A 22,030-nucleotide genomic window follows, 5' to 3' on the forward strand; every position below is an offset into this window, starting at 1 on the left:
CGGTGCTCCGGACAGACGACCATCGCGATCGGCGTCGGGCCCTGGCGCATCGTATTGCATCTGCAGCAGCAATCTGAGCAGCAGTTTCTCCCGCGGTGACACAACGAACTGTTACAAATCGGCTACTTCAACGACAGCTCCGAGGCAGACGCCTTATAAAGTGCATTCCACCGACACTAAACCAGCGCCGTTTGCGACTTGCGTAGAGTATACGACAAGGTGTTTCACATCCACGCCTTCCCACGGAACATCTGGTCATAGGGCAGATCGGACGGCAGGTACAACGCTGATGCAGGCAGAAGTGTCTCGGAGCACACCATTTAGCGCACAATGCTGAACATGTGGCTCCTTAGCAGAGCATATGTGTTCCCTTGCTGATCCACATAGTCTACTAAAACTGCAGAGGGTACGAGATCATCGGAGCTTGGATCAATGAAAATGTGTCACCTGGTCGGAAGAATCTCATTTCCTGTTACACCAGTTGGAAGACCACTTTGGGATACGGCGTCAACCAAGCGAAAAGTTGCTCGAAGGATGCACATCTGTGACGCTATCGGGTGGCTGCTCCACGTACGCAAACCACCGGCCGTAATTATAGTAATTGCTTGAGCTGTGCATAGACATTTCCAACCACATCCCTATAAAAACCAATGATTTGTCGAATACATGACACGGACAATCTCTACGGGAAACAGCGCTTACTGTTTGTGGTTAACAGTACTCATTCGAAAGGTACTGTGTCATCTATGTGGTAAACACTTGGCGGGAAAACAATTTGCACTTGAATAACACTTCTTTAACCACTGCAGAGTATCGTGCGCACCACTGTGAAAGTGTGAACTTCCATAGGCTTCCAAGAGAAGTGAAAAACTTTATAATGAACACCAGTTTTTCTGATATAAACTGGAGTGTTTCCCTTTCGTACACTCATTTTATTCTATGCAGAAGTTCCTTGCAATATTTTAGAGCCTTGCATTATTATATAAATTTAATGGTGTAAGCTTTTGCAAAGTTTTTGGTGTATTTTTATTTTTATAATATGTATTTTGGTTTTCAAGTTGCTACCAGCTTTGCTTGAATTACGTGGTGACTTCTTCTATGAGAATGTAGCTTTGGTTCTCATTTTGCTACCGAACCACATGAACTTGTTTTCGAGGTTCGTAGCGCCAACCATTAATTTTCATTCAGGCTAAATCAGCACAATAAAACAGTTATTGAGGAAATATTTCACCACATGCTGTCATTTTTCCAAACCCCCTCTTACAGCTTGCACAGTAGCATCTAAGTCTGGAAAATGTTGTCCACGTAATTTAATTGGCCTATGAAATAATTGTGCTAAATGAGGGCTGTAAGACATGAATTCCACGGTCGCAGTGCTGATGAGGGGATCTTGCGTTATCGTGTTTCAAGTGCAAGTTTGTCTTTTTCTCTGGCGTGACTCTGGAAATGCGAGGTTTCGGCCTCGTCAGTGTTTATAGCACTCCAAATCGACAGTTGCTCCACGACGTCGAAAAGAACCATACCGTGTCCACTCCAGAAAACTGTGCATACCACTTCGAATTTCAATAGGCGCAACTTGTTCACTAGAGTAATTCAGTAGCACGTGCCTGTTCTGGGAATGCAGTCTAAAGACGATGCTGTTGTCTGTCTCAGGACAACAAAGCTAACAGAACATTAGCGGGAAGATTCATTACTTAGTAGTAAACCACCGTGATCTGGTTCGCACACTTAAAGCCAACACACAGACACACAAAGAGGAGGCATTCGTCTTGCAACGACCTTGGTTGATTAAGTAATTATAACATTCCGTTCGTCCACCGGCTGATTTCCTCAGAGGGTCTTACTAACACCTCATCATCGGACACATAAAGGAGTATACTCTCACTGTAAATCTTATTTTATGTCGAATCAGTTCTTTGTCAGTTCTATGTTACATCGTACCAGGATACGACTTAAATAACGTCTACCCGATGAATTGTCAATTGTTGTAATATGACAGTTTCTGGCTGAATGAGGTAGTTCCGAAAGCCAACACATTAGAAAAAGGAAGAAAAACAGTTACAGAAGGAATAATCAATGTTCAGGGATATGACAAGTCGATCATTTGAAGCAAAAAACTTCATGTGGACGTATTATCAAATCCGAATCGTTTCCGAGATAAAAACATTTAATGTATATAGTTATTTATTTTCTGTATTATTAAAAAATTGTCAACTTTACACATATACACATGAATGAAGATCTAAAATGTGAAGCGCCATCCGAGACATTCAATTACAATGACAAAGAACCAAACCCCGACTCGGAACCACCAACTATAGAAGGGGTTAAGAACTATAAAAACCTTGAAAAATTACAAAGCACCTGGGAAAGACGGGACCATCGCAGAACTCTCTAAAGTCTGAGAACGAGACTGTGATCATAGAACTAAAACAAATTATACGAAAAATCTGGGAAGAAGAGCAGCTTCCAGAAGGTTGGACATCGGCACTCATACATCCTATACACAAGGAAGGCGAAAAGACGGAACCTGGGAACTACAGGGGAATTTCTTTAATACCTTTGACCTATAAGGTATTCTTAAAAGTACTGCTAAAGATAATGGAAGAACAACTTAATCCACAAATTGAAGAGTACCAAGGAAGCTTCAGAAAGGAGAGATCATGCGCAGAACCGATCCTGAATGTAAAACTAATAATCGCTTATCAAAAATAGAGGAGCAAAACGTTTGCGCTTACAGTCATAGACTTCAAGAAAGCCTATGATCCTGCAGACGCACTCACTGTTCCAAATTTTAGGAGAGAGAAGTTTGGATAGAAAATCCAGTGAACTTGTTAAACAGACCCTAAGCAACACAACCTCCAAGGTCAAGTTCAAAGGAAAGCTGTCGGAGGCCTTTAAGATTTAAACGGGGGTGAGACAGGGAGGCGGACTCTCACCTTTCCTCTTTACTTGTGTTATCGATTAGCTGATCAGAGGGTGGCGACAAGCAATGTAAGGAGTGGGTGGAATACGACTGGGGTGTAAGAATAAAGAAGTACGGGTAGATTGTCTAGCATTCGCAGATGACATTGTGACCTTGTCCGAATCACTAGAAGAGGCAGTTAACCAAACCACAGAACTGCAGAGACAGGCAGCTAAAGCTAGACTACAGATCTCTATCGAGAAGACACAATATATGACAAACATCACAACAGCTCCTAAATGACAATAAAAGGACGGAAAATTCAGAAGGTGGAGGGATTCAAATACCTTGGAGAATGGATATACGTTGGACTGACCGAAAAAGAAGCAATGGGAGCACGAATAAACAAAACGAAGTTAGCATATGAACTATCAACACCTACAATGAGAAAATTTCGATAAATGCAAAACTGGAACATTACCAAACAATGATCCGCCCTGAAGCTCTATATGCAGCAGAAACTCTCAGCAAGAACCGGAGTGAATAAGAGACTAGAACTGATAGAACGAAAGATCTCAGGAGAATATTAGGACCACGAAGAACAGAAGATGGTCAGTTTAGAAACCGAGCCAACCAGGAACTGAATACCCAGATAGAAAAAATTTCTGACTCCGTCAGGAAAAGAAGGAGCATGTTCTTCGGACACATCCTGATAATGGATCAGGGGAGTTTAACATGACGAGTCTCACAATTTCTGATGAACAAGAAAACCAAAGTACGATGATTCCAAGAGATACAAAGAGATCTGGAAGAAATGAGAATACAGGAACCAGAGAATACAACAGGGAGATATTTATATAAAAAATTCAGGCCTTCAAAACTTTCGAGGACAGAACGAGACTCAGAACAAAATCACCTTGGACAGAAGAACGAAGAAGGTTGCAAAGTATGAGAATGAAAGAATATTGGGAAAGAAGAAAGAGCAGAAGAAACGAAGCTGAAGCTAAGTAACGTGGTCCTAAGATAGCCAAAACGAAAGAAGAAGAAGAAGATGAAGAAGAAGACATATACATGAACAACAGTTAGCAAACACTACAACAAGCGTTTTACAAAGTATCAGTTGATAAACATGTACATTTTTACACGTTCACCTCTGTTATCGCATACGTCACATTACAGCAGGTATACAATTCACAACAAATGTTCGAATATCTTGTGCGCTCTTGGAAGAACATGTTGTCTTGCTTATCTCAGTGCCTCTGCTCGTTCCCTATTGAGATAGCAGCGTCTACGATACGACCAAGCAGTTCACATCGCGTAATCACCTCTCGTTTGTACACCTTAGCCTTCATCCAACCATGTAAACAAAAAACTAGACAAACACCGCACCTGTATTCTCTTCATTAATATAGGCGTGTGTTACTTCAACCAGCGCGTGTTCAAACACTCTAACCGATCCTTCCTTCTGATGCACTCGCAGTCCCTTACCCTACTTTACTCACAACACACCTCGGACAACCACACGTTTAACAGGCCACTTAAACGGCAGAAATACACTCCTGGAAATGGAAAAAAGAACACATTGACACCGGTGTGTCAGACCCACCATGCTTGCTCCGGACACTGCGAGAGGGCTGTACAAGCAATGACCACACGCACGGCACAGCGGACACACCAGGAACCGCGGTGTTGGCCGTCGAATGCCGCTACCTGCGCAGCATCTGTGCACCGCCGCCGTCAGTGTCAGCCAGTTTGCCGTGGAATACGGAGCTCCATCGCAGTCTTTAACACTGGTAGCATGCCGCGACAGCGTGGACGTGAACCGTATGTGCAGTTGACGGACTTTGAGCGAGGGCGTATAGTGGGCATGCGGGAGGCTGGGTGGACGTACCGCCGAATTGCTCAACACGTGGGGCGTGAGGTCTCCACAGTACATCGATGTTGTCGCCAGTGGTCGGCGGAAGGTGCACGTGCCCGTCGACCTGGGACCGGACCGCAGCGACGCACGGATGCACGCCAAGACCGTAGGATCCTACGCAGTGCCGTAGGGGACCGCACCGCCACTTCCCAGCAAATTAGGGACACTGTTGCTCCTGGGGTATCGGCGAGGACCATTCGCAACCGTCTCCATGAAGCTGGGCTACGGTCCCGCACACCGTTAGGCCGTCTTCCGCTCACGCCCCAACATCGTGCAGCCCGCCTCCAGTGGTGTCGCGACAGGCGTGAATGGAGGGACGAATGGGGACGTGTCGTCTTCAGCGATGAGAGTCGCTTCTGCCTTTGTGCCAATGATGGTCGTATGCGTGTTTGGCGCCGTGCAGGTGAGCGCCACAATCAGGACTGCATACGACCGAGGCACACAGGGCCAACACCCGGCATCATGGTGTGGGGAGCGATCTCCTACACTGGCCGTACACCAGCAAGATCTCCGGATCTGTCCCCCATTGAGCATGTTTGGGACTGGATGAAGCGTCGTCTCACGCGGTCTGCACGTCCAGCACGAACGCTGGTCCAACTGAGGCGCCAGGTGGAAATGGCATGGCAAGCCGTTCCACAGGACTACATCCAGCATCTCTACGATCGTCTCCATGGGAGAATAGCAGCCTGCATTGCTGCGAAAGGTGGATATACACTGTACTAGTGCCGACATTGTGCATGCTCTGTTGCCTGTGTCTATGTGCCTGTGGTTCTGTCAGTGTGATCATGTGATGTATCTGACCCCAGGAATGTGTCAATAAAGTTTCCCCTTCCTGGGACAATGAATTCACGGTGTTCTTATTTCAATTTCCAGGAGTGTACATCCCGGGCAATGAGACTAACAGAACCAAGATAGACTGAGCTAGAATAAAACGTCAGAGAAGTTGTGTGGGTAAGATGCGTAATGTGTGTTTAAAATTAAAGTGCAGCTGCTTACAGAGGTACAGTGTGGGATGTATGGCTGCAAAATGTTTTAAATATTCCAGTGGAACCGATTTACGCTGAAAAAAATTAGTTCCAATTTTGGCCACCAGGTGCAAATCTGGCGCTGTGAATGCAAGAAAGACACACAGAAATGTTTTCATATTGAATGGACTAGGTATGGCAAGTGGGCAGTAAAGCACGAACAACTGAGAAAAGCATAATGTTGGTTTTACACTGAAGCGCCCAAGAAACTGGTACGGACATACGTATTCAAATACAGATATTTGTAAACAGGCAGAATACGGCACTGCCGTCGACAACGCCTATATAAGACAACAAGTGTCTGGCGCAGTTGTTAGATCGGTTACCGGTGCTACAATGGCAGGTTATCAAGATTTAAGGGAGTTTGATCGCGGTGTTACAGTCGGCGTTCACACGATGGGACACAGCATCTCAAACGGAGCGATGAAGTGGGGATTTTCCCGTACGACCATTTCATGAGTGTACCGTGAATACCAGGAATCCGCTAAAACATCAGATCTGCGACTCGAGCAGCTGGAAAAAGATCCTGCAATAACGGGACCAATGACGACTGAAGAGAATCCTTCAACCTGACAGAAGTGCAACCATTCCGCAAGTTGCTGCAGATTTCAATGCCGACAGGTGTCATCATGCGAACCATTCAACGAAACATTATCGATATGGGCTTTCGAAGCCGACGGCCCACTAGTGTACCTTTGATGGCTGAACAACTGCCTCTTCTGGGTCCGTCAACACCGACATTGGACTGTTGATGGCCGGAAACATGTTGCCTGGTCTGAGGAGCCACGTTTCAAATTGTATCTAGCGGACGGACGTGTACTTCTGACCCTGCATGTCAGCAGGAAACTGTTCAAGCTGATGGAGGCTCTGTAATGGTGTTACAGTAGTTATTCGGAGATGAAGAGGGTAGCACTGGATAGAGCAGCATGGAGAGCTGTGCCAAACCAGTAATCGGACTCAAGTCCGCAAGTAAAACTGAGAGCCGCTCTCCCCACACAACAGTCGCGAACGGAACAGAGATGTGACAAAGAGGTAGAGTACCCCATAAGTACACTCCGCCACGCACCGTAAGAAAACTCGCGGAATACTGCTGTAGAGGTATGTTAAACAAAATTCCCACTCATCCCAGGGGATGTGTTAAAGGGGTCAGAGCATAATTATATTCTCCCGTAGAACACGCGGACGGATAACTGAGAAAACTCGCAAACTAATAGTGTAATAAAACTGGAAATTTGTGGTAAGGTCTTATGGGACCAAACTGCTGAGGTCATCGGTCCCTAAGCTTACGCACTACTTAATCTAACTTAAACTAACTTACGCTAAGGACAACACACACACCCATGCCAGAGGACTCAAACCTCCGAAGGGGGCAGCCTCGCGAACCGTGACAAGGCGACCTTGACCGCGCGGCTACCCCGTGCCGCTGCTCGACACAAGACTTTACGCCCCAACTGGGCCCGTCAACACAGGCATTAGACTGTTGACTGCAAACATGCTGGTTGCTCGGACGAGTCTCGTTTCAAATTGTATCGAGCTGATGCACGTGCACGTGTATGGAGACAACCCCGTGAATCAACGGACCCTGCGTGTCAGCAGGGGACTGTTCAAGCTGGTGGAGGCTCTGTAATAGTGTGAGGGGTGTGCAGTGTGAGTGATATGGGACCTCCTGATACGTCTAGATACGATTCTGGAAGGTGATACGAACGTAAACATCCTGTATCATTGCCTTCATCCCTTCATGTCTATTGTGCATTGCGACGGACTTCGGCAATTCCAGCAGGACAATGCGACACCTCACAAGTGAAAAATTGCTACAGAGTGGCTCCAGGAACGCTCTTCTGAGTATAAACCCTTCCACTGGCCACCTAACTCCCCAGACATTATTGAACAAATGTGGGATGCCTTGCCACGTTCTGTTCAGAAGAGATCTGCATCCCCTCGTACTCTTACGGATTTATGGACATCCCTGCAGGATTCATGGTGTCAGTTCGCTCCGACACTACTTCAGACATTAGTCGAGTCCTTGCCACGCTGTGTTGTGGCACCTCAGCGTGCTCGCGGGGTCCCTACGGGATATTAGACAGGTGTTTCATTTTCTCCATTTTCTTTGGTTCTTCAGTGTATTATTAACCACCACTTACACAATTTGTTCAGTATGAGCACTGGCGACATCGACGAGATGGTGTACAGCGCCAGACAGATCTTCACCTGGTGGCCAAAACTGGAACTAGTTTTTCCAGGTCTGCAGCTCGTGGTCGTGCGGTAGCGTTCTCGCTTCCCAAGCCCGGGTTCCCGGGTTCGATTCTCGCCGGGGTCAGGGATTTTCTCTGCCTCGTGATGACTGGGTGTTGTTTGCTGTCTTTAGGTTAGTTAGGTTTAAGTAGTTCTAAGTTATGGGGGACTGATGACCATAGATGTTAAGTCCCATAGTGCTCAGAGCCATTTGAACCATTTAATTTTTCCAGGATTAATCGGTTCCGCGTTAATGCATTAACATATCTACAAAGTTTCGCTGCCATACGATAGCCACAGCTGATACTGGACCTCTTTGAGTAGTTACATTTAATTGGAACCTCACTGTACGTGAGCACCACTAGCCCAGAAGCAAATGTACCGGTTGATCAAAAAGTCAGTATAAATTTGAAAACTGAATAAATCACGGAGTAATGTAGACAGGGCCCGCATCTCGTGGTCGTGCGGTAGCGTTCTCGCTTCCCACGCCCGGGTTCCCGGGTTCGATTCCCAGCGGGGTCAGGGATTTTCTCTGCCTCGTGATGGCTGGGTGTTGTGTGCTGTCCTTAGGTTAGTTAGGTTTAAGTAGTTCTAAGTTCTAGGGGACTGATGACCATAGATGTTAAGTCCCATAGTGCTCAGAGCCATTTGAACCATTTGAATGTAGATGTACAAATTGACACACATGGTTGGAATGACATGGGGTTTTATTAGAGCCAAAAAACTACAAAAGTTCAAAAAATGTCTGACAGATGGCGCTTCATCTGATCAGAATAGCAATAATTAGCATAACAAAGTAAGACAAAGCAAAGATGAAGTTCTTTACAGGAAATGCTCAATATGTCCACCATCATTCCTCAACAATAGCTGTAGTCGAGGAATAATGTTGTGAACAGCACTGTAAAGCATGTCCGGAATTATGGTGGGGCATTGGCGTCGGATGTTGTCTTTCAGCATCCCTAGAGATGTTGGTCGATCACGATACACTTGCGACTTCAGGTAACTCCAAAGCCAATAATCGCACGGACTGAGGTCAGGGGACCTGGGAGGCCAAGCGTGACGAAAGTGGCGGCTGAGCACACGATCATCACCAAACGACTCGTGCAAGAGATCTGTCGGATATTTTGTGAACTTTTCTTTTTTTTTTTGGTTCTAATAAAACCCCATGTCATTCGAAGCATGTGTGTCAATTTTTACCTCTCTGTCTACATTATTCCGTGGTTTATTAAGTTTTCAAATTTATACTGACTTTGTGATCACCCAGTACATTAAATGTGTTCTTATATCGGAGGCAATTCGGAATAGGACGTCTGTCTATACGAAGTTCTTTGCTTCAGATTAGTGTTGCTGTCCTATCTCTGAATGCTGACTGTTCCTCCCGAGACACATATTTTTTTTTCGTAAACGGACAGGTGTTTGGGATCGTAAAAGCTGAACACATGTCTGCCGAGGGCAGACGCGCATGAAAGGCTTGCCTCCATATGCACAGCACACATGTGTGGCCTCTCAGGTGCTCGCTAGCGTACCTGGGGTGCTAGTCTGCGCGCCGCCGGAAGTCAAAACCGGATCCTCTTTGAAAGGGGTGCGCCCAGAGATTTCTATTATGAGCTACAACCGGTCGCAGTTGCAGCCACTGACTACTGTACCCCGCCCCAGCCGGCTCGCCGGGACGGCTAGAATTTTTCCGCGCTTTTCAATACCTGTAAAAACAGAGCGGCGCTCACGAGCTATTCATGAGGGGCAAGAAATATGTGTGCCTCGCCCCTCTGGACTTTCCGTCCGGTTTCCGCGCGATTAAATATGGACAAAGACTCTGCTCTGGTGAATGTGAGCTTTGTTTCCACATTTTGTGTGCCACTGATGAGAAAGGTGGAACGCTCGTCAAATGCCTGAAAACGGAGAATGGAGCTGCAATAAAGCGGCAGGCCTATGTACGCTCTGCGCACTTAGTTATTAGGTGTAATCCGCTCCTCTGGTCGTATTTTCTCTTCGTTTATTTAGAATGAAACACACGGTGCTGAGCGCGACGTAGCATTGGTTACCCAAAACTGATTGGTAGGGGCATCTGAATTAGGTACGCTTATGGTAATCGCCAAGTTAGTTGGCGCAGTATGTATAAGCAGCTGTTGCTCGTCTTTGTGCTACTTTGTCTGGCAGTTACTTACGAAGATTTTCGTACAGCGATGCCTAACAACTTACTGATGCAGACAGCTCTATGCCTCACAGCGTCTGAAGATTTCATCTCAAATGTCGCCACCGTTTCTTTCTAAATACTAATTTATGTATGTCTCGTTTAGTTCTGATTTCAGCACGGTACATCAATGGTTGTAGCATTCCACATTTGAATGGTGAATAATCTTCGTCTTTTACGCCTGATACGTTTGTATCGACAGAAGATCGTTATGAAACACAACCACTTCTGTGAAACGATAAGCCTATTACTTTATTCTTTGACTAACCAATATGCGTTCTGTTGTGGATTGGCAAGACAGCCAACCCACTATAAGGAAGCCGAAAGGCACGCGTTTAAACTCACGCAGGCTGGCGTGAGGTCTGGAACAGGACAAGGAATTGAGACTAGCAAAAAACGTACGTATCTTCTGGAATACTTAACTTTAATCCATAATTGGGGAACATCGCTCTTGACGGTACATGTTTTACAGCATCAATAGTAACTGGTAATGGCGCCTTGCTAGGTCGTAGCAAGTGACTTAGCTGAAGGCTATGCTAACTATCGTCTCGGCAAATGAGAGCGTAATTTGTCAGTGAACCATCGCTAGCAAAGTCGGCTGTACAACTGGGGCGAGTGCTAGGAAGATTCTCTAGACCTGCCGTGTGGCGGCGCTCGGTCTGCGATCACTGATAGTGGCGACACGCGGGTCCGACGTATACTAACGGACCGCGGCCGATTTAAAGGCTACCACCTAGCAAGTGTGGTGTCTGGCGGTGACACCACACGTTCAGAGACCAAAGTAATTCTGTGAGACACCACGTATTTGAGCTCATGTACAGCCTGATATCAAAAGACAACTGCAATGTTTTGAAACAAAATCGTGATATGAATGCGGCATCTACAGAGAACCAATCGTTCTAGATGGAGTTAGTACATACCGCATCCTCACGCTCCCTTTAGCATCGGTTCTGAAGTTACTCGTAATGTGTTATCTAGAAGATGACTTATTTTGCAAGAATAAAACTTAAAAGAAAATGATGCGATTTTTACCACATGTAGTCTTTCACTCACTCCGTCTTCAGGCCAAGAGTGGCCTACCGGGACCATCCGACCGCCGTGTCATCCTCAGAGGAGGATGCTGATAGCAGGGGCGTCGGATCAGCACATCGCTCTCTCGGTCGTTATGATGGTATTCTTGACCGTAGCCGCTACTGTTCTGCCGAGTAGCCTAAATTGGCATCACGAGGCTGAGTGCACCCCGAAAAATGGCAACAGCGCATGGTGGCTGGATGGTCACCCATCCAAGTGCCGGCCACGCACAACGGCGCTTAACTTCGGTGATCTCACGGGAATCGGTGTATCCACTGCGGCAAGGCAGTGCAGTCTTTCAACAGACTGTTTTTAATTACTTCTTACCGTTTCGTTTTGCAACTCGAAATAGCGAAAACAGTTTCATTCTAGTTAAGTTCCACTTTTACCTGCACGGAGCTTAAACAAGTTCATCTAACATATCGACGTTCTTTGTAATGGGAACATTGTCGAAAATGGAAATGGTACCAATAACTTTCACTGCGCTTGTCCAGGGCTATTCGAAAAGTGAGGCCCGACTAATAGCGAAATGAAAACCACAGTGAAAATAGAATGACACTTTACACAGGTATGATGGGCAGTGTCTCTACTACTCCCATCGCTTGAATCACGTCACTCTTTTTCAGTTCTGAGCGAGCACCTAAAGATGCCTTGAAAAATGGTGTCTCCCGCCAAATACGAGGGTTATTCGGAAAGTAAGGAACGATCGGTCGCGAAATGGAAACCACAGTGAAAATCCGATGAAGTTTTGACAGGTGTGTTGGGCAGTGTCTCTAGTATGCCCCTCGATCGGATTATGTCGTTAGTTTTAGTTATGAGCACACAGGGAGCACATAAAGATACCTAGAACAATAGTGTCTCCCGCCAAGTACTAGGGCCTGGTGAGAAATTTCACCTGAAGCTATGCAGCCAACATAACATAACTGTCGTGCATTTTCTTCTTCAAGACAATTCTCAGCCGCATTCTGCAAGATCAATGAAGATGCTCCTGCATCGTTTTCAATTGCAAATGTTTGATTACCCACAGAGAACCCGGAATTATCTCCCTCTGAGTTTCATTTCTGCTCACATGAACCGCTGGCTATGAAGACAACATTTTGGCACAGACAACGAGCTGTAGGCCAGCGTAGAGAATTGGCGGAAAGCATTGGCGGCTTACTTCTATTATGAGGATATTGGAAAGTTGGTACAACGCTGCGACAAACGTCTAAGTGGGATCGAAGACTATGGGGATAAGTGGCTGGAAGTTGTAGCTAACTGCTGCAAATAAAACAGTTTTGATTTTCACTGTGGTTTCCATTTCGCGACCTATCGTTCCTTACTTTCCGAATAGCCTCGTTATAGAAGGCAACCGCCAGTGCTTTTCTCCAATTCTCTACGCTGGCCTACAGCTCGTCGTCTGTGCCGAAATATTTTCATAGCTAGCGGTTCATGTGAGCAGAGATGGAACTCAGAGGGAGACAATTACGGGCTGTCATGTGGGTAATGAAACATTGCCAATTGAAAAGGTGAGAGATTTCGCTTGATTTTATGCACCCCACAGAACACAGCTGTCAGGCGTTTCCTTCTTCATGATGAATCTTCGCCACACACTGCAGGGACAGTGAAGACGCTCTTGCAGCGTTTTCGACGGGACATGTTTGAACCAACAATAGAGCCTGTAACTGATGCACTCTGCGTTTGACTATGGAGACAACATTTTGGCACAGACAGCGAACTGCAGACCTCATAGAGAATTAGTGAAAAGCACAGGCGGCTGCCGTCTGTGACGAGGGTATTGGAAAGTTGGTACCACGCTATGATAGATGTCTAAGTTGGAGCGGTGACTGTGTAGAGAAGTGGCTTGAAGGCTGTTTCAAATAAATCATTTTTGATTTTCACAACGGTATCCGTTTAGCGACCGATCGGACCTTACATTCCGAATAGCCCGCGTAGTTCACACTGAGTAACGTAATCTTATAGTCCAAACAAGACTGGGCAAGAATGTGAAAGAACAAACGGATGGAGATAATCTGTCATTTAGTATAGTGCACGTAGGAACATTTGTCAACTTTTTGTTGACAAAAGGCCTATTTTAGCGTTCAAGGTGGGGTAATAGAATACCTAAAAGATTAGACTTTTATTCAGAAGATGCACATTTCAAATCTCGGTCTGATTTGGATACATAACAATTTCACTGAATCGCAAAGGCGAATTTCGGGATTTTTTTCATACACACGCCACGATCGCTACCTGTCTCTATGCTACCATAACTTTGGGTAGTTTTCTGTCTGTATGATCTTCGACATCATTGCGGTTTTAATCTCTAATCTTTTGCCTAATGTTGTTTCTGAGATCTTTGTATTCCGTGCGTTTGTCTTACTACTATATGTGTCTTAAAAGTGTGCAAAGATGCTACTACTGCTTTTTTCAGTCCACTCTTATACTAAAATACGGTTCCCTATTTTTCCAAAGAGCTAAGAACGAGCCGGCCGGGGTGGCCGATCGGTTCTAGGCGCTTCAGTCTGGAACCGCGCGACCGCTACGGTTGCAGGCTTAAATCCTGCCTCGGGCATGGATGTGTGTGATGTCCTTAGGTTAGTTAGGTTTAAGTAGTTCTAAGTTCTAGGGGACTGATGACCTCAGATGTTAAGTCCCATAGTGCTCAGAGCCATTTGAACCATTTTTCAGCTAAGAACGTTAGATGCAATTTCTGAGCAGCAAGTAGTTGATGTTTCACGGAAAGTAAACTGTGTGATTCAGAAGACATACACTGCGTAACGAAGTTAAGGCATCACTTTTTCTGAACCTTTTATTTGTCTCGGGCATTGTGATACATAAGAATGAAATTTTGCTCAAAGGGCCTACGGCCTTGCTCTGTAATTGTGCAAAACCGTGGCGCCATGCAACGTCACTCTCGGGCTCGGTGATGCTTTAGACAGAAACGTGTCGACACATGCGAAGAAAAACCATAACTAAAAAGTTCATGTAAGCTGTAATGTGGGTTAATGATGTCACGTTGGTACCAAATATCACCACAACGCTGGCCAACACCACCGTAAACGTATCACACGATGAGAAGGTCGTCAGAGCCCCTATTACTAACTTTTCTCCCCTCCTTTTGACGTCTCTGCGATGGAGGTCAGAACCAAGATAACCAGTGTTGAAACCTCGAGGTTTCCGGGTGGCTGAGGAAAACATTTCAGACACACTGGCGCTCGGAATCGACACGACTGGGGGTGGCGTAAAGGGGGTCAATGAAACTACATCTTCCCTTGGAGTCGAAGTGCGATGGCCATCAGGAAAATGTTCTTGACATCCGTACATACCGCTGACACCATCGGACGTTTCAATCGTTCTCTAAGGAGATTTTGGGGCTGCATCTCCACTGAACGCGATCGGACTCTCTCGGAGCCCATCGTGACCGCAAACTTTGCTTTTGTGTATTAGTTGGAACCACTAGGGACTACTCGAAACCATTCGACGGAATTGAAATGTGATCTGAAGCTTCAAAGGGGACATATTCTTTTTCAACCCTCTTTTCTGTGGCATGATTATGTGGGAGTGCAATATTAAAATACGCGTGAATAAAATGGCAAAGTAAAGTGTCGCTTTAAGACCTCCGAGTTCGCCAACACCCTCGGTGACACGCACGCAACTGTGTTGGACTACGTTACAAATGTACCTGCCACAACTGCAACACCAATTCAGCCTGGCGGCTGTTCTATTGTCTGAGGGTTAGGCAACCCCTTCGACACCCCTTTGGTGCGGTCTGCCTACCTTCAGGCGCTAGAGCAGCTTCCGGGCTGAATTGGTGTCCAAGTTCCTGACAGGTACACGAGAGCGAAAAATGCGGTCACAATGCACTCCAAAGAGGTGCGATCACGTGTGACTGGGATGCAACACCACAATGTTCTTAGAGGAGAGATGAAGCGTTCGGGATATCAGCTCGCGTGAACTTAAGAGCTGCGGCCTTTTTCGGTATGTGGCGAAACCTCGCTATCTGAAGCTTTGCTGACCCCGAGGCCGACGTCGCAGGGCTCCAAGCTTTTGCGGCTTATATAAGAAGGTTATAGGCACTTTTACGCCACATTTCAAAGTGTGGGAGGCAATTACGGGTTTCGAAAAGGTGAACCTTTAGTTCTGTTGTGCAGAGTAGTTTCGGCTTTCTTAGCATTATTGTCTTCTTCCAGTGAATCCCAGTTTCAGTAATTTGTAAACGATACAGAGTACTATCTCATTCTTCAAGAAGTGCATAGGCACCTTATGAACCTTACTGGAGAATCAGCTTTGTACGAAATGTCATATAAATATATATTCAGAAAGACAGAGGAGAAGAGAACGTAGATAATGGATATGCAGTTCAAAAAGTGTTCCTCTGATTCCATGTCACAACTGTTCGAAGGTCCTCTCCTCGAATCATCCAACACGACAACACATTTCGCATTGCAGAATTTAGCAACACTAAGGCCACACAAAACACTATCCTCCGTTAGTGGGCTTCTTCAAGTGGAAGCAACATTCAACAGCCATCCACCTCAGATCAAGGAAAATGTAGAAGAAGGGAATAGTAATGAGGAAAATAGCACAAGAAATCTCTTATTAGGCTGTAATAACGTATCCCATCTGCAGACGTTACATTATCGGCGAGGCACCCCGTTAACGTAGGGAATTGTGACAAGAACCTTCTTCTGTGCAGGAATCTACGTAACCCCCTACTGTAGCTGATCTGCATAAAATTGCGGAAAAAGTTATTCAAACTACACGGTTTTTGTCTCTATGGTCGATTTAGGTTTTTCCTTATGAGGTGGTATTATTTGATCATTGTCGTAGTATGTTCGTATATTTGTCTTCAAAGCAATACTCGATTTTCGGCTGATATGAACTTCTAAAAGGCTAACACCATGGCTCCAAAGAAGCTTTAACCTACATGTCAAAAAATTTAAACCTGTTGTTGCATGTTACGGTTCTTCAGGTTTGGGCCTAGAGATCATTTTAGAGCAACACCTTGGTTCTAATGGGACTGTGAACGTTTCCTTAAAAGTTTGAAATTTTTCGTGCGTCGCGACTGGTCACTTTCATGCTTCGAGCTATCTTCCAGCAAAGTCATTGTATCAAAAAACGTCAGAGCTCAGCCAACAAGAGCTGCTATAAAGATTTCTTTATTCACAACAAGTTTCGACCTACAGAACACCACCATGTATCTTAAAATCATTTATATAGAATCACACAACCATAGGAAAACTGTGGCGTCAAATAACATAAAATCCATCTTACGTCACTACTATCAACTATTTAAGTACATTGTTGTTAATAATGAATTCTACCAAACACTGTTAATACTCGTCTACATATTTCTTGTGAAGGGTCTGCCTTACATTCTCTTTCCTAGGTTTACCTCTACGATCATTTCCTTCCACCGTCCTTAGATCATGGATTGTGACCCTCAAACTTCATGGCAGTTTGCCGGACCGGGATTCATGCGCCGAATTTGTATTTCTCTGCCAGTCGACTTCCCAACTTTTCTTGTCTTCTTTCTTTCGATCTGTTTCTCCGTCGTTTTTCGTCAGTGGATATGTGCGGATGTCACACGACATCTTTCATATCCCACCGACAAGAATTCACTGAGTTTTGTTCTATTACAAAGAGTAGCTGGTCCGCTGACCGAACACCCTTAGCTATCGTACCGACTACCAACTGAGCTTCCTGAGGACGACTCACGGTTCGCCCTCACAGTTTTACTTCCGTCACTACCTCGCTTCTGCCATCCAAACTTCACTTACGGGACTAGCACTCACGGAGGAAAAGATATTGGTGACAAAAGCCCCTTGATGGACGTCGCGAGCCGCGCCTGGATAATTTAGTCGGTAAGAGAATTGTTAGCAAAAGGGAAGATTATGGCTTCTGGTCCCTGACGGGCACACAATTGAAGTTTGCCGGAACGCTTGTCATCAGTCTACACTCAGCAAAGAGAAATATTCATTCCGGACTTGATCCTTCCACAGCGACTCATGTATTATGTGACCAACCATTCTCTCTCCTGTATTGAGTATTCTTTTTCCTCGTTAATTTGTTGCAGGTTAATGCACCGGCGCTATACAAGACTGCTCAACACTTCATTTTAAATGCTTCTAATCATTTCGTTTGTCTCTACCATTGACAGTATTTCGCATATATCCTTTATCCTCTCACTTGTCCACCGAGTCCTCTAATGAAACAGCCTGCTCTTTTGTTAACACCTGCTGCGGCTGTCATGAAGTCTTATCTCCCCTCCGTTTTTGATGGTGTTAAAAACGGACTCAGATGTGCTAAACTAATTAATATTGCTATCGTTATTCTTAATATTTGCTATTGTTATTACTATTTTCTATTATTACACACATACCACCATAACTGCGCTTAGAAATTGTGAACGTTTCCTTATGTTTTTCGATATGTAATTACTGGCCGACTTAAGTCTAAATAAAGAACAAATAAATTAATTTCGGTTGTGTGGTCTTAATGCAGATTTTGATGGATTTTTTTCTGGTTCTCAGGATTTATATTTTACAGTGTCCACAAACTTTATTTTTATAGAAGGAGCAGTCAAATGAAAACGACACACATGGAAAAATGTAAATAAACTTTTTATTGTTTCAAAAGTAATCTCCATAACTGCTAATACACTTGTCCCACTGTGAGACAAGATGGCGAATTCCTTCATGGAAAAATGTTAGCCATTGCCTCGGAAACTATGATTGTATGCAGACGTGCACCTCTTCGACCGAAAGAAATCGACGGCCACGAACGTTGTTCTTAAGGGCTCCAAAAATATGTGAGTGGCATGAGGGGAGATCGGAACTTTATCGAGGATGTGCAAAGACTTTACAACGAAACCTCTGTAGCGTAGTCGAAACAAACTTGGCAACATGAGGGTTAGCATTATCCTGCAACAGAATGATGCTGTCTGCACTTGACGGTGCGTTTAAATTTTTGCGAAGTGTGCACGTAGTGCTATGCGTTAGCTGTGGTGCCGTGTTTCAGAAAATCAGTGAGCATTTTGACGAATAGGTATTAGAGAAGGGTGTGTACTATTACGTAGCCTATTTAATATTTTCGTAGACTTCATTCTTCGTAAAAGGAAATATAAAGTAAGTAAAGGAATTAAGGCAAAGAATATGGTACACCTGAATGTACTTTTGTTTTTAGATCATATCATTAGTATTCAAAAGAATGAAGATGACCTCCAAAGATCAGTATACGACCTGAAAGAAATATGTAAGAAACACAACTTTAAAATTTCTAGTAATAAAACGAAAATAATGGCATTCCGAGAAAATATCCAGTCAGATCAAAAATTGTTTTGGAACAAGTCTCTCAAATCTGTTTTTAGGCTGTGCTGTAAATATTGATTTTAACTTTGATACTGAAAACAAAATACGCAAATGCCAAGCTGTCTGTGGTACAATTAGCAAAACATTGCGCCATAGAGAACAAAAAGCCGATTATGTTTAGTTTGTGGGGCACGCAACTGCGCGGTTATCAGTGGCCGTACGAAATTCCCAATTTTTGGCTAGTCCAGACTTGCCACATTCAGGAATGGAGATGAAATGGGGCGGACGACACAAACAGCCAGTCCCCGAGCGGAAAAAAAACCCACCGGACTGGGAATCGTGATCCAGAGTCAGCAATCATAGCGACTAGACCACGAGCTGCGGACAGAACCAAAACAGCCCGTCATGCAATTCTATTAAGTGATGGCGGTTTTTGTGTTATGCTATGGAGAGATAGCTGGGTTTCCACAAAAAAAAAAAAAAAAAAAAAAAAAATTGAAAACCAGAGATGAATTTCCTGAGGTCGACGAACGGCTGCACAATAAGAGTCATGATCAGAAACGAAGATATTAAAACAGAATTAAATATTTTCATCATAAATGGAAATAATCAAAAACGTCTTGACTGCTAGCTCACAAAATTCCCCAGACGATCGTGAACTATAAGCCGAATAGAAAAGTAGATACTGGAAGACTTCGAAAAAGACGAGAACGATTTGTTTGTGAGTTCAGGATAGGCAACAGCCTAATCCTTGAAAGAAAGATGATGATGATGATGATGGCGATGAGGTACTCGCCTGGGTACAATCATGGTTCCGTAGGCAACCGTAAACACTTTTCCACGAAGGCATTGACCCTCTTGTCTCACAATGGGGTAAATGTGTCCAAAGATATTTCGATTACTTTTGAAATAATAAACAGTGCATCTATATGTACGTGATTACTCTGCTAATCACAATAAAGTGCCTGGCAGAGGGTTCAATGAACCACCTTCCAGCTGTCTCTCTACCGTTCCACTCTCGAACGGCACGCGGGAAAAACGAGCACTTACTTTTTTCTGTGCGAGCCTTGATTTGTCTTATTTTATAGTGATGATTATTTCTTCCTGTGCAGGTGGGTGCCAACAGAATGTTTTCGCAATCGGAGGAGAAACTGGTGATTGAAATTTCATGAGAAGATCCCTTAACAACGAAAAACGCCTTTGTTTTAATGATTGCCACTCCAATTCACATATCATGTCTGTGATACTATCTCCCCTGTTCGCGATAATACAAAACGAGGTGCCCTTCTTTGTACTTTTACGATGTCATCCGTTAGTCCCACCAGATGCGAATCCCACACCGCACAGCAATACTCCAGAATAGGGCGGACAACCGTAGTGTAAGCAGTCTCTTTGGTAGAACTGTTCCACCTTCTTTCTGCCAATGTATCGCAGTCTTTGGTTTGCTCTACCCACAATATTATCTATGTGATCGTTCCAGTTTAGGTTATTTGTAATTGTAATGCCTAAGTATTTAGCTGAATTTACAGCCTTCAGATTTGTGTGACTTATCGCGTAATGGAAATTTAGCTGATTTCTTTTCGTACTGAAATGAATAATTTCACACTTTTCTTTGGTTCAAAATGGTTCAAATGGCTCTGAGCACTATGGGACTTAACATCTGTGGTCATCAGTCCCCTAGAACTTAGAACTACTTAAACCTAACTAACCTAAGGACATCACACACATCCATGCCCGAGGCAGGATCCGAACCTGCGACCGTAGCGGTCACGCGGCTCCAGACTGAAGCGCCTAGAGCCCCACGGCCACACCGGTCGGCTACTTTTCTTTATTCAGGGTCAATCACCACTTTTCGCAACATACAGGTATCTTATCTGAATCATTTTGCAAGTCGTTTTATCATCTGATGACTTTACAAGACGGCAAATGATAGCATCATCTGCAAACAATCTAAGACGGCAACTGAGATTGTCACCCATGTCGTTACTGTAGATCAGGAACAATAGAGGGCGTATAACACTTCCTTGGGGAACGCCGGATATTACTCCTGTTTTACTCGATGACTTTCCGTCTATTACTACGAACTGTGAGCTTTCTGACAGGAAATCACGAATCCAGTCGCACTTCCTTTTTGCCTCGTTTTCATTCGACTGCCCATTGTAGAAAGCTTAAGACCCACTCTCAAATTGTACCGAGCACAGTGAGTAGTAAATCAACAGCAGCAAGTTACCGGGAAGCTCACTGTCAGAGGATGTACAAGAGAAGCTCTCAAGCTGTCTGAAGGCGTCGCACAGCTGTAATGAAGTCTAACGAAACCCTCCTTCAGGTCAGCCCCGGTGAATGCCCGTGCCGTGTCTTGAAAGTAACCACACCGATGTCGTGGCGCGGCCTGTAATTTATTTGACTATTGACATTAAAAGCGGCGAGCCTGATAGGCATCATCAGCAGCGGCGAGCGATTCATGCGGTCGCGGCGCTCCTGCAGCGGCCTCCATCCGGCGCTTTGTAAGGGCGCGGGCTACGGGCTGCGGGCCGCCATCCCCTCTTTTTATCCGAGGGTGGCCCTTGAAAGCGCGCGCTGATATGTAAAGCAGTTTGCAACGAACAAGTCCTCGCGTTGGGGCTGGCTGTGCGGGCATTCAGCCCCTAGCGGCTGGGCTGTCCTGGACTGGGGTAGGTCCCTCATCCCCCTACTCCTCACCCCTCTGCCCATGCATCATAGGGGGTTGCAGCTGAACCGAGGCGCGGCGAGTCGCGGCAGATGCCGAGCACGTGCCCGGTCACGCGACAGAATCTGGCCACCACCTGCCGCTGCAGCTTTGTGCAGATCTTTCCGCCAGCCTCCCCCCCCCTCCCCTCCCCACCGCCCGTGGAACCCAGCAGACCTCGCCTCCTCCCACCTGCCGACACGCGCGCAGCTCGCACCCGCGCGCTTTGCACACGCAGCGCACGCACACGCGTGCGTATCCAGAGGCTGCGTGCGCGCACTGCGCTGCACACCTGGCCGCCCTCCGTCCTCCCCAAAGCCTGGGGGAGGCGACGCGGCGCGAGTCTTGAATTCCGTAGCCCACCTCCGCCGGCTCGACTCGCCAATCAGCTGGCACTGTCAAGGCTACCGTCTGCGGTCTCCTCCTGGGTAAGGAATGTGGCTGACAAGTGCTTTACAGCACACGGTCAAAACTATTCCACGAATTTGATATTGTAAAGCATCGTAGGCATTAACATTTTACGCTGAACAATTCATGTAGCTGAACAATCACCACAAAACAGTATTTAATCTGCAGGAATTGCTCCTTCAAATCTACATCTACATACATAATCCGCAATCCACCACACGGTGCGTGGCGGAGGGTGCCTCATACCACAATTAGCATCTTCTCTCCCTGTTCCACTCCCA

Source organism: Schistocerca nitens, chromosome 6 (genome assembly GCF_023898315.1).
Source record: "Schistocerca nitens isolate TAMUIC-IGC-003100 chromosome 6, iqSchNite1.1, whole genome shotgun sequence".
NCBI lineage: Eukaryota > Metazoa > Arthropoda > Insecta > Orthoptera > Acrididae > Schistocerca > Schistocerca nitens.